Raw genomic sequence first — 13,660 nt, 5'->3', positions numbered from 1 at the left:
GTGCTCCTGCTCATCCCATCCTCGTCGCCACTTGTGGGAATCTGCCGGGGATTCCGGTGGGAATAAAATCCGTCGAGGTGATGCTCCTGAATGCTTCTTTATTCCACTCTTACTTCCACTCCTCTGACTGTCTCCCTCAACACTTCCTCGCTACCACAGGGTGGTCCCTTCTCTCTCCCGTCCTATAGTTTATTCTCTTCCACTAAGTAGGCTTCACTTTCTCACCTCGTGTCGAGTACCACAGTCCTTATACGGGGGAGACGACTCCTACACCTGAAATGACTTAACGGCCTAACAACAACTTAGGCCGGGACGTTTTACTTCCCCATCCGATAGAAGGCTGTAACGGGCGGGAATTGGATAGGGATTTTGGGGTACAACTTCCACTTCTGCGCTAGGCCGGAAGGGCCGTGGAAGTGCTGGTATGCGATGCCCGACCCGGTCATGAGACCTCAAGGCAGGCCATACCAAGGCAACTCGCCACCGACTCACCGTCAGATCCCAACAACAAGAAACTTCGAGCTGGACAGGCATTCCCGACGAGGGTTACCCCTCTTAGTTCTCCCGCTTCTACAACGACCCTCCGACGCACTAAATCTACTTGCGGACCGAACTAAAAAGTCGCAACTATCTCTACAATGCGCCGCAGCGCTTTTAATTTTCATTTTATCGTCTAGGTGTATGTTTATATAAGAGTGTAATTGAATTTTTATATCTAATTTTAAGTTAAAAGTAGCTTCTCACTCTTGACCGTTCGCCGACGGTTTGCGCAGCTTCCATCACGAACACGCGAGGTGCACGGCTGTGCAACGGGACTGTCAGGGTCGATCGCTCGACTCACCTGAGCTCGAATGTGGGACCAATCAGGTCGACCAGCGTTTAAGGAATCGCGCTCAGGGGTTGTCGAGGGCATTCAGGCTAACCGGAAATCGCAGGGCAAGTTCGCGAGAGCGGCCGATCGCCGAGGTAACCATCCCCAGTCCGCGCTCACGTACGCGGGACCAACCAGGTCGACCTGCGTCTCAAGGTCAGCGCTCGAAGGGGACGTCGTCGTCGGATGTCACCGAGCTGGGTAGGGTGGCAGGGCGGATCCGAGAGGTGCTGGACACACGCAGCTAAAAGAATTCACGCCCAACCAAGGGAGGGGGGGTGTGTAGAACCGGAACACGGCCGCGGCTAACTAGCCTCCGAGCGGTTGATCGGGCGGTTTTCGTCAGCGGGGCCCGTCAGGGTCAATCAGCTGGCAGAGACGTGCGTTCGTGGCAGTTGTGGGTGGCGATTTCTTGGCTCGGAGGGTTGATGGACCTCCTACAAACCGGCCACAGTTCAAGATGTCTCGATCACGGCCACAACCGGGTCCAGTGGCTCAGGAACCCGGGTTCAGGGTTCCCTACGGACCAGATGAACAGTCGTGAGCTACGCTGGAAGCCGGACCAGGATCGGGGCAGTGCCTCGTCGACCAGAGCGCTCGTGGCTTAGATTCGCGCACTTTTCTTTCTCACTCTACTAACGCTTGTTGTTCTCGTTGCTGCTGTGGGTTGGCTGGTGTTGTGGGTGATGCGCGGGAGTTTATGGTCGTTGCGACCCGTAGTCGCCGGCGTCGTTTTTACGCCCGTCTGACTTGGTCACCTGGGGTAGATCGCGGGCCAGGCCAGGTGGTGTAGGTTGGAACTCCTTATAGATTCACTTACTATGACCGTCGGCAAAGATCCTCTCCCGGACCTCTTCTTCCCTCCACTATCATCTCGAATCCTGATCCGTCCGTTCCGTCCAACGCATTCTTGGTCACATACTACAAATCTGCAGGCGACGTTTATCACGGATGACCTGGAAACGATTCCGGCAGGCTGCACTGATACGGGAATGACACCAGTCGTCAATTGTAATTTGCTGAAAAAAATATAATGAAAATCGAATCGAAATCGAAACCGCACCTTGGTGCGATGCAATTCTGCTTCCCGAGGCTACCACCGACTTCGGCCAAAACTCCACCACTGATTGGCCAGATCCGGTATTTTGCCAAATTTGTGTTCCGGAAAAAAACCCAGAAAAATTCGCTCCGCCAGAACCACTTCAACAAAATCAACAAACAAAGCAACAACAACAACTTGTCAGAAAGATCACGACTACTGATTGGCTGAAATAAGCAGTGATGCCAGGTCAAGGGCGACCAAAATTATATCAATTTAGATTGTTCTGAATTTGGTTGAAATTTTTGCTCCAAGTGACTTTTTTACTCAATATATTCTGTGTTTTATTGAATAAATAAATTCTGCTGCTTTTCAGTGGATTTTAAGGTGAAAGGCAAAGCCTCGGGGCCGGCTAGTTGGCGCGAAAAATCTCATAGGTTACTGCGATGCGCGCGCGCCACGTGCTCTCGTTTTGAATGCTGGCGTGGCTCAGTTACTGTTCGCACGAACTGCGTGCAGTGGAAAGTATTGTAATCAGTATGAAAATAAAGAAATTAATATTTTTTTAAAACAAATATTTTTTTAATAGTTTCAAGCAGTGTGGTTGGTGTTAGTAAAGCGTAAACGGGTTTTTCGAAATATGAAAAAAATAATCATTTTGGATTGACAGTTTTTGTGAACTATATCGAACTGCTAATATTTTATTTATTTTTATTTGTTGTACAAATATTGTTTTGGCAAATATTTTAGTAAGGTTTAATTTACAAAAACATTGATAAGCATGATTCGAATGTAAGTAAAATGACTGTATATCGTTATTTCGATTTACAGTAACTAAAAAAAACACACTCAGCCTCACGAACCATGTCAATATTTCGAAGGCTAATTGCTAATCAACTGACGTAGTGTAAAATACATTTTAAAACACTTTTTTCATTCAAATGTAGTGATTTGAAATTGTGTATGTGTTGAGAGACATAAACATCAAAATATATTTTGAACAGTGCCTTACCGAGTGATGAAGACGAGTCAAATAATCAAACAATTTGAGGAATGTTATACAAAAACATCAATCCCTGACATACACATTTTTATATTATCTCTAAGAAATACATTGTACGCTTTCAATATCATCAAAATGATGAATTAAATAAATTTCGAAGTTTGGGTTGTTTGGAATAAGCAAACATAATTTTCTAATTTTTTTTATTAGACGCCCGTTGAGGCAATAACAACTTCAAAGACAAGAAAAATGTTCTGATAAAAACAGGAAACCCATTTATTTTCAAATGGCAAATGAAATGAATAACATCAATTTATTCAATTTGTATTACAAAATCAATGTTAGTTCTTCTAATTGCTAGAAATTTATTATAAAAGAAGCTGAATCGTGGGAGCGACAAAGGATCGACAAAGTCAACTAAATTTAAAAAATAAATTGCTAATGTTAAGATAACTTTCAAATAATTTGAAATGGCGGGTTTCATTATTTATTCCTCCTTTTTCATAGTAAAATAATTTAATTGAATTCGTAATCTGGTTTATGAAAAAATTAAATAATTTCCTTTTCCTTTAACAAAAATATGGGTTACAAAAATTATTGCAAGCAAAATATTGCATTCATCTAAACGAACGCAACGTAAACCGTAAGGAGCGTAATATCGCTAAAGGCATTTTGAGTCAGTTCCTGATTAAACTGGTCATCAGAATTTATTGTTTCATATCCCTGAAGTATAAATTAGAAATATCAAGTAAAATTTGAAATTGATAAAAAAAACTCTCTGCGATGGCAGTTTGGGTAAGCTCCTGATAAAACTAGTGATCAGAATTGAGTTTTTCATATCTCTGAAATATAAATTCAAATTTTGCCAAATTACCAAGTAAAATTTAAAAATGTTTAAAAATCTTGGAACGTCAGTTCTTCCTATAAATTATTAAATAATTTAAAAAACTTTCGGTGATGGCAGTTTGGGTAAGTTCCTGGTCATCAGAATGTATTGTTTTATATCTATAAATTATAAATACAAATTTTGCTAAATTACCTAGTGAAATTTAAAATTGATAAAAAAAAATCTTGAAAGATTAGTCATTTCTAGTAAATTATTCAATAATTTTAAAAACTCTCTGCGATGGCAGTCTGAGTCAGTTCCTGTTATAACTAGTGATCAGAATTTATTGTTTTATATCTATAAAGTATAAATTCAAATTTTGCTAAATTACCTAGTGAAATTTAAAATTGATAAAAACAGTCTTTCCAATAAATTTTTAAATAATTTAAACAAATTTTAGTGATGGCAGTTTGGGTAAGTTCCTGGTCAAACTAGTGATCAAAATTTATTGTTTTATATCTCTGAAGTATAAATTCAAATTTTGCCAAACTACCTAGTGAAATTTAAAATCGATAAAACAATCTTAGAATGTTAGTCATTTCTAATTATTAAACAATTTTAAAACTCTCTGCGATGGCAGTCTGAGTCAGTTCCTGGTAAAACTAGTGATCAGAATTTATTCTTTTATATCTCTAAAGTATAAATTCAAATTTTGCTAAATTACATAGTGAAATTTAAAATTGCTAAAAATCTTGGATGGTCAGATATTTCTAGTAAATTATTAAATAATTTCAAAACTCTCTGCGTTGGCAGTCTGAGCCAGCTCCTGGTCAAACTAGTGTTCAAAATTTATTGTTATATATCTCTGAAATATTAATTAAAATTTTGCCAATATAATTTTAAAACTCTCTGCGATGGCAGTCTGAGTCAGTTTTTTTAACTAGTGATCAGAATTTATTGTTTTATATCTTTAAAGTATAAATTCAAATTTTGCTAAATTACATAGTGAAATTTAAAATTGATAAAAAATCTTGGAAGGTCAGATATTTCTAGTAAATTATTAAATAATTTCAAAACTTTCTGCGTTGGCCGTCTGAGTCAGTTCCTGGTAAAACCAGTGATCAGAATTTATTGTTTTATATCTATAAAGTATAAATTAAAATTTTGCTTAATTACATAGTGAAATTTAATCTTGATAAAAAAAAATCTTAGAAGGTCAGTCATTTCTAGTAAATTATCAATAATTTTAAAAAATCCCTGCGATGGAAGTCTGAGTTTGTTCCTGGTCAAACTAGTGATCAGATTCTATTGTTTTAGATCCCTGAAGTATAATAATATAACGGATGTGAAATTTAAAATTATTAAAAAATCTTGGAACGTCTGACATTTGTAAAAAAAAAAAAACCATTTTGGAAGGGAGTCTGGGAGTCAGTTCTTGGAAATATAATTAGATTTTTATATTCTTGCAGTGTCAAATTACAAAAGTAGCAAAAGCTTGGACACTCAGTTGTTTGAATTTAGTTTTTAAATATAAAAATTCTGAGATTAGAATCCAAATCAGTTTCAAGTCAGGTTAGTTATATAATCTGGTTGTCCCTGGAGTATAAAATCACAACTTAGCATAAGGCCATGTTGAATTTCAAAAATCTATAAATCTGGTAAAACTAGTAAATTTAAATAAATTATAAATCTTATTTTAATATCCTTCTGGGATGGGAGTTTAATTCAGTTCCTGAAAATGTAGTGATCAGATTTTTTTTAAACCTTTTAGTATAAATTCACAAATTGGTATAATACCATACCAAATCAAAAACAACAAATAGTTGTTTGAAAAAATATTTATTAATTAAAAAAACTTTTGGGATAACAGTCTGAGTCAGTTTCTAGTCTTGTTTCAAAATTCATTGTCCGTTGAATTTAAAATTTTATGATTATTTTTAAATTAAAAAAGAAAAATATGAATAATTTAAAACCCCTTCTAGGATGGGTGTCTGATTAAGTACCTAGTGATCAGAATTAGTTGTTTCATATATATTTTTTTAAGATAGAGTATAATATACAGTATGTAAAAGAAGTATTTACATCCCTTGGTCACTATGCGGATTTTGTAATGAAACATGCAAACAATTTAAAGTTTGACAGAAACCTAGTACTACGTTTTGTGGTTTGGTTGAGCGTTTTTGCAGAATGCATTACTATGAATGCAAAGAGACTAGTTGTTCCTTTTAATTCTGCTATTATTTTAATATCTTGACAGATACTCTGTATTCTGTTCTTGACTCCCGAGGAACAACACGTCTCTTTGTATTCATGGTTATGCATTTGCATTGTTTATTATTTTATCTGGATATAAAACAATAATTTCTGATCACTGGTTTGACCGGGAACTTACCCAAACTGCCATTACTGAAAGTTTTTAAAATTATTTAATAATTTATTGGAAATAACTGACGTTCCAAGAATATTAAACTATTTTAAATTTCACTTGACAATTTGGCAAGTTTTTAATTTATACTTCAGGGATATAAAAGAATTATTTCTGATCACTAGTTTGACCAGGAACTAACTCAAACTGCCATGAATGAAAGTACAGTCGACTCTCTGGCTGTCCATCTTCTCGATATCAATAATTCTTCATCTATCGATGAATTCTTCAGTCCCTGTTTGCTTTAAAATCTCTTCCGGTTGTCAATAATTTCAGTTTCTCATGGCTTGCATAGAAATTTTCTTGGCGAAATGAAGTTTTAAAGGGTGTTTGAGATAAGTTTGTTTTTGTTTGATGGACGTTGCCATGATTCTCTCCCATAGCTGGGTATCAAGAAAAAAATATTTTCAATCGAGTCTTCATTTTGCATCGTTCTGTAATCTGATGATTCTCTTCCTCGACGGTCTCTTGGATTTTGACAAGCAGAAAGTCGACTGTAAAATGCTATTTCCCCGAACGCAATCAAGCCGAAATGCCCGGTGCCCAAGAGCGCGCGCGCTCCCAGCTATGGGAGAGAATCATTGCAACGTCCATCAAACAAAAACAAACTTATCTCAAACACCCTTTAAAACTTCATTTCGCCAAGAAAAATTTCTATGCAAGCCATGAGAAACTGAAATTATTGACAACCGGAAGAGATTTTTAAAGCAAACAGGGACTGAAGAATTCATCGATAGATGAAGAATTATTGATATCGAGAAGATGGACAGCCAGAGAGTCGACTGTATAAGAAAAAAAATGATGGCAATTTTTATCACATCAAACTACGTATAATATTTCTTGAAAGGTTCGTATTGGCCTTGAATGATCAACTTTTTTTGGCTTCACTCAGAACAGACGTAGCATTTTAGGGGGGAATGAATATTGTTACAGACTTTTTTATATATTCTCAAAACAAATACCTTTTTCTTATAGACATGATAATAATAATGCAATAGAAGTTTTGTTATTTTTTTATGATTCAAAAACATACCGTGCGATTTTCGTAGTACCCCGTATCAGTAGAACCCCGTTCACACTGATCATTTTGTTCGCATTGCTGGTTTGTGATTTGGCGAAAAGTATAATCAACAAAAATTTGTACCAGCCTTATGTACCTATTTGTTCGATTTTTGCGTTCTTGAACAAAATTTGAAAAATAAAATTCCAGGCAAAATTTCTCAAAATCAACATCTAATCATGCCGTTGAATACAAATGTTAATTGAACAACAAAAAATCTAGTAATTGGGTCCTAAAATTAGGCTTAAATTTGTGATATTATTGTTCACAAGAAAAATAAGCTTTACTAAGTACAATGACCCTTTGAACGACCGCAAAGGATTTAAAATGGATTTTTAATTCAATTTCTAAAAATTCACTTCACGGCCCTTCTTGGCAGAAAAGCTCCTACTTGACAGCTCGATCCAGGGGGCATAGTTGATCCATCGAGAAAATGTAGTCTTGTCAATAACTTTTTTTGCATACAAATGAAAAAAGTTATCATAAATGGTTTTTAATCGTGTTTCTAACCGTTGTTCATAAAAATTGACAAAGGGCTTTACTACCCAATTTACAACATTTAATCAACAGCGAGATCAACAGCATACCCGAAAAAGCTGTTTGTTCGGTAAAATTGAGAAAGAAAATAACTGTTAGTCATGGAAAAAGGCTTTAGCGAAAATGATGATTAGGGGATATGCAAATTCGGGTAATTTTAAATTTAAATAAACGGCAATTGGCGTAAGTGTCATTTCGGGAAAATGGCATTCGGGGAAATGGCCGATTAGGGGAAATGGCATTCGGGGATGTGGCTGATTAGGGAAGTGGTATTCGGGGATGTGACCAATTAGGGAAATGAATTTCGGGGAAATGGGATTCGGGGAATGTCATTCGGGAAATGAGCTAGACCCAATTTCAGATCTTTGATACCCAAACATCTAGGTTTTCTATGAAACCCACGTTTTAAAATTTTAAACAAACTTTCATTCATGGCAGTTTGAGTTAGTTCCTGGTCAAACTAGTGATCAGAAATAATTCTTTTATATCCCTGAAGTATAAATTAAAAACTTGCCAAATTGTCAAGTGAAATTTAAAATAGTTTAATATTCTTGGAAAGTCAGTTATTTCCAATAAATTATTAAATAATTTTAAAAACTTTCAGTAATGGCAGTTTGGGTAAGTTCCCGGTCAAACTAGTGATCAGAAATTATTGTTTTATATCCAGATAAAATAATAAACAATGCAAATGCATAACCATGAATACAAAGAGACGTGTTGTTCCTCGGGAGTCAAGAACAGAATACAGAGTATCTGTCAAGATATTAAAATAATAGCAGAATTAAAAGGAACAACTAGTCTCTTTGCATTCATAGTAATGCATTCTGCAAAAACGCTCAACCAAACCACAAAACGTAGTACTAGGTTTCTGTCAAACTTTAAATTGTTTGCATGTTTCATTACAAAATCCGCATAGTGACCAAGGGATGTAAATACTTCTTTTACATACTGTATATTATACTCTATCTTTAAAAAATATATATGAAACAACTAATTCTGATCACTAGGTACTTAATCAGACACCCATCCTAGAAGGGGTTTTAAATTATTCATATTTTTTCTTTTTTAATTTAAAAATAATCATAAAATTTTAAATTCAACGGACAATGAATTTTGAAACAAGACTAGAAACTGACTCAGACTGTTATCCCAAAAGTTTTTTTAATTAATAAATATTTTTTCAAACAACTATTTGTTGTTTTTGATTTGGTATGGTATTATACCAATTTGTGAATTTATACTAAAAGGTTTAAAAAAAATCTGATCACTTACATTTTCAGGAACTGAATTAAACTCCCATCCCAGAAGGATATTAAAATAAGATTTATAATTTATTTAAATTTACTAGTTTTACCAGATTTATAGATTTTTGAAATTCAACATGGCCTTATGCTAAGTTGTGATTTTATACTCCAGGGACAACCAGATTATATAACTAACCTGACTTGAAACTGATTTGGATTCTAATCTCAGATTTTTTTATATTAAAAACTAAATTCAAACAACTGAGTTTCCAAGCTTTTTGCTACTTTTGTAATTTGACACTGCAAGAATATAAAAAATCTAATTATATTTCCAAGAACTGACTCCCAGACTCCCTTCCAAAATGGTTTTTATTTTTTTTTACAAATGTCTGACGTTCCAAGATTTTTTAATAATTTTAAATTTCACATCCGTTATATTATTATACTTCAGGGATCTAAAACAATAGAATCTGATCACTAGTTTGACCAGGAACAAACTCAGACTTCCATCGCAGAGATTTTTTAAAATTATTGATAATTTACTAGAAATGACTGACCTTCTAAGATTTTTTTTATCAAGATTAAATTTCACTATGTAATTAAGCAAAATTTTAATTTATACTTTATAGATATAAAACAATAAATTCTGATCACTGGTTTTACCAGGAACTGACTCAGACGGCCAACGCAGAAAGTTTTTGAAATTATTTAATAATTTACTAGAAATATCTGACCTTCCAAGATTTTTTATCAATTTTAAATTTCACTATGTAATTTAGCAAAATTTGAATTTATACTTTAGAGATATAAAAGAATAAATTCTGATCACTAGTTTTACCAGGAACTGACTCAGACTGCCATCGCAGAGAGTTTTAAAAATTGTTTAATAATTAGAAATGACTAACATTCTAAGATTGTTTTATCGATTTTAAATTTCACTAGGTAGTTTGGCAAAATTTGAATTTATACTTCAGAGATATAAAACAATAAATTTTGATCACTAGTTTGACCAGGAACTTACCCAAACTGCCATCACTAAAATTTGTTTAAATTATTTAAAAATTTATTGGAAAGACTGTTTTTATCAATTTTAAATTTCACTAGGTAATTTAGCAAAATTTGAATTTATACTTTATAGATATAAAACAATAAATTCTGATCACTAGTTATAACAGGAACTGACTCAGACTGCCATCGCAGAGAGTTTTTAAAATTATTGAATAATTTACTAGAAATGACTAATCTTTCAAGATTTTTTTTTATCAATTTTAAATTTCACTAGGTAATTTAGCAAAATTTGTATTTATAATTTATAGATATAAAACAATACATTCTGATGACCAGGAACTTACCCAAACTGCCATCACTGAAAGTTTTTAAATTATTTAATAATTTATAGGAAGAACTGACGTTCCAAGATTTTTAAACATTTTTAAATTTTACTTGGTAATTTGGCAAAATTTGAATTTATATTTCAGAGATATGAAAAACTCAATTCTGATCACTAGTTTTATCAGGAGCTTACCCAAACTGCCATCGCAGAGAGTTTTTTTTATCAATTTCAAATTTTACTTGATATTTCTAATTTATACTTCAGGGATATGAAACAATAAATTCTGATGACCAGTTTAATCAGGAACTGACTCAAAATGCCTTTAGCGATATTACGCTCCTTACGGTTTACGTTGCGTTCGTTTAGATGAATGCAATATTTTGCTTGCAATGCGTTCGGGGAAATGGCGTTCAGGAAATGACTATTCAGGGATATGACTAATCGGGTAAGTCCCATTCGGGAAAATGGCATTCGGGGATGTGGACGATTAGGGAAATGGGAAATTCGGGTAAATGGAATTCGGGAAATGACTATTAGGGAAGTGTCTTTTCGGGGAAGTGGCATTCGGGGAAGTGGCATTCGGGGAAATGTCCCTTCGGTAATATGGGTTTCGGGGAAATGTCATAGATTCCTGAAATTGTATGCCCTTTCCGATGACACATAGGTTGACCTGTGAATGGTGGACCCCAAATGGCTGGGTCCATAATAATCACATAATTTGCCATATTCCGGGTTTCACCGGAGTACTAGGAACCGGTTCCAAAGTGGTCAGATCGGTCCAAAAGAGGTTTTGGGGTTCATGGATGTCCTATCTTTTGAAAATGATGAACTTTGACTCCCAAATGGCTGGGTCCATAATAATCACATAATTTGCCATATTCCTGGTTTCACCGGAGTTCCGGGAACAGGTTCCAAAGTGGTCAGATCGGTCCAAAAGAGGTTTTGGGGTTCATGGATGCCCTATATTTTGAAAATGATAAACTTTGACTCCCAAATGGCTGGATCCATAATAATCACATAATTTGCCATATTCCGGAATTCACCGGAGTACCGGGAACAGGTTCCAAAGTGGCCAGATCGGTCCAAAAAAGGTTTTGGGGTTCATGGATGACCAACCTTTTGAAAATAATTTAAAGCTTGCTCCCATGCTTTTTCATCCATAGCGCTTAGAAATCATAACCATTTGTTTGGCTGGCCACACCACATGCGCAAAACATTTAAAAAAATATACTATACAATATACTACATCATAATCTATCAAAAGAAACAAAAACGAAAAAAAAAAAATATTAATTTATCACCAAACTTCACCCACCGCGCAACATCAGTAAAGTCACGCATGGCTTGAACAACAACACTCCTGCTGACCAAAGAGGTGCGCTGCCGGCGGGCGGCTGTGAACGCGCGTTGGAGGCAGGCCATGAGATGCGCGCACACACAAACAAACAAACACCAAAAATGATGCAAATTTTCAAAAGTTTGCATTTGTCTAAGAGAGTTTCTCAAAACCTATTCATCCTAGAGATTTGGTCCCAAAGAACAAAATGTAGAGGATGAGTTGCTCAATTTCGTATGTCGTAAAAAGGTACCTTTTCTAACAACTATTAGGAGATATTTTGAGTCAAAGTTGTCAAAGAGAGTTTCCCGGCATTACAAAAAAACATCAAAAACTGTTTTTAGTGCAAAATGTTCAGCAAAGAGTACTTGTTGATCGGATGCGGACTGTATTTTACTTCACTTCTCGGCAGACTTGGGGAACCAGTTCGGGAGGGTCGGAAATTTCGCAAACAAGCAAAAACACTAGAAGTTTCTCTTAATAATCTATTTTACTAAACTAATTTAAAGAATTCTAGCTGTTTCTTCCGACGATCGCGACGAGGTGACTTTACGTCCGAGCGGTTCGGCTGCTTGCGACAAACTTGCTTCACTTGTTCCGACGCACAGGCTCGTCCTCGTCGTCCTCTTTCGTTGCGCGCCAAAACTCCTCCACGAACATCTTCGTGCGCCGTTCGTTCTCCTTTTCTCTCTCTCGCTCAGGCCGTCGTCAACGGCGCGTTTTTGCCGCGCACGTCGTTTCGCGCGATCCCTTCACGGCGTCGTCGTCGACGCGCTGTTGCCAGCTCTGTCTCGCTTGCTGCCGAGCACACGTCGTTGCGCGCGTCTTTTTCGCTGTTGGCAACGACGCAGGCTGGGTTGCCACCATCGTGGCAGTTGTCATCACAGCAAGCGCAGTGCTGCCAAAACCAAACCAAAATTTTCTTCGAGCTGACAGGTTCAGGCTCGAACATCCTCCACCCGCGAAGAACTGCAAGTGACCTCCATGCAATCCAGAGGTCACACTTCCGCCTTCTAGTCATTCCGGCTCCCGTCTGTTGTCCAAAAGTATCAGGCAAGTCTTGAGTTGTTTCTTCGGGGGGCTTCCTTGGCTTCGACCAGCTGCGAACTTGTGTCATTCCGTTGCTTAACTTCGTGTAGTACTTACAGGTCGTGTTGTTTCGTACAGGCGCAGTTGACAATCGCAGGGGCTGCCAAAAGGACTGGACGACTTGAAGGATGAACTTCAGTGCTTCCTGTTGCTTGCCGATTGTCGGAAACCGGCATCTTGTTTCGCTTCCACTTGGACCATCTCCAGTGTTCCCAGATGTCCTCTCCGTCAGTGGGTCGGCGCACACCAACCGCTGGTGTGGGTGGGTTCTTCCAGAGCCACTCTTTGTCTTCTTCATAATCACTGGTGCTGCAGTTGTTCGATGCTTTGAACGCTCATCAAACCTCAGCTGTGTGCCAGCTGCAGCAGCCTTGTGCGGCGTACTTGTACGCGCCGCCGTCAAGAGCGTTGATTGCAGCCGGGCGCTGCACCTTGTCTCTCCTCCTTGGAAACGCTCGGCTTGGAAAGCCAGCGTTGTCTTCGATGTGCGTAGCATCGCCTGGAACAGCAGGTAAAACCTTCCTTGTGCTGTTTGATCACTCACTAAACTTGTTTCCTTGTAGGTTTCACCAACTTCTCGTGCGCAGGCTTCGGTGTGCTGCTCTAAGTTGGGTCGATCCTCAAACTCCGTGCCTTGAATCAGGACCGCTTCTTCGTGTGCTGCGCCACTTCCAATCGTGCCGTCCAAGACCTGGCTGAAGCTCGTCTCGCGCAGAGCCACCAAGTTGACTCTGACGGCGAGTTGAACTCCAGCAGGAATCGCCATGGTGTTGGAACGTGACTGCTCTCCGATGTCAGCCAACTCGTTCGCGTGGTGTCTGTCCAGTTCATGTTGTGTAGTTATTAATAAACAACTGCAGGGGTGTGGGCTGCAGGGTTTATTCCGAGAGTCCGCGA

This window comes from Culex quinquefasciatus, chromosome 3 (genome assembly GCF_015732765.1).
Source record: "Culex quinquefasciatus strain JHB chromosome 3, VPISU_Cqui_1.0_pri_paternal, whole genome shotgun sequence".
Taxonomy (NCBI): Eukaryota; Metazoa; Arthropoda; class Insecta; order Diptera; family Culicidae; genus Culex; species Culex quinquefasciatus.
Note: the sequence above shows the minus strand (reverse complement) of the source record.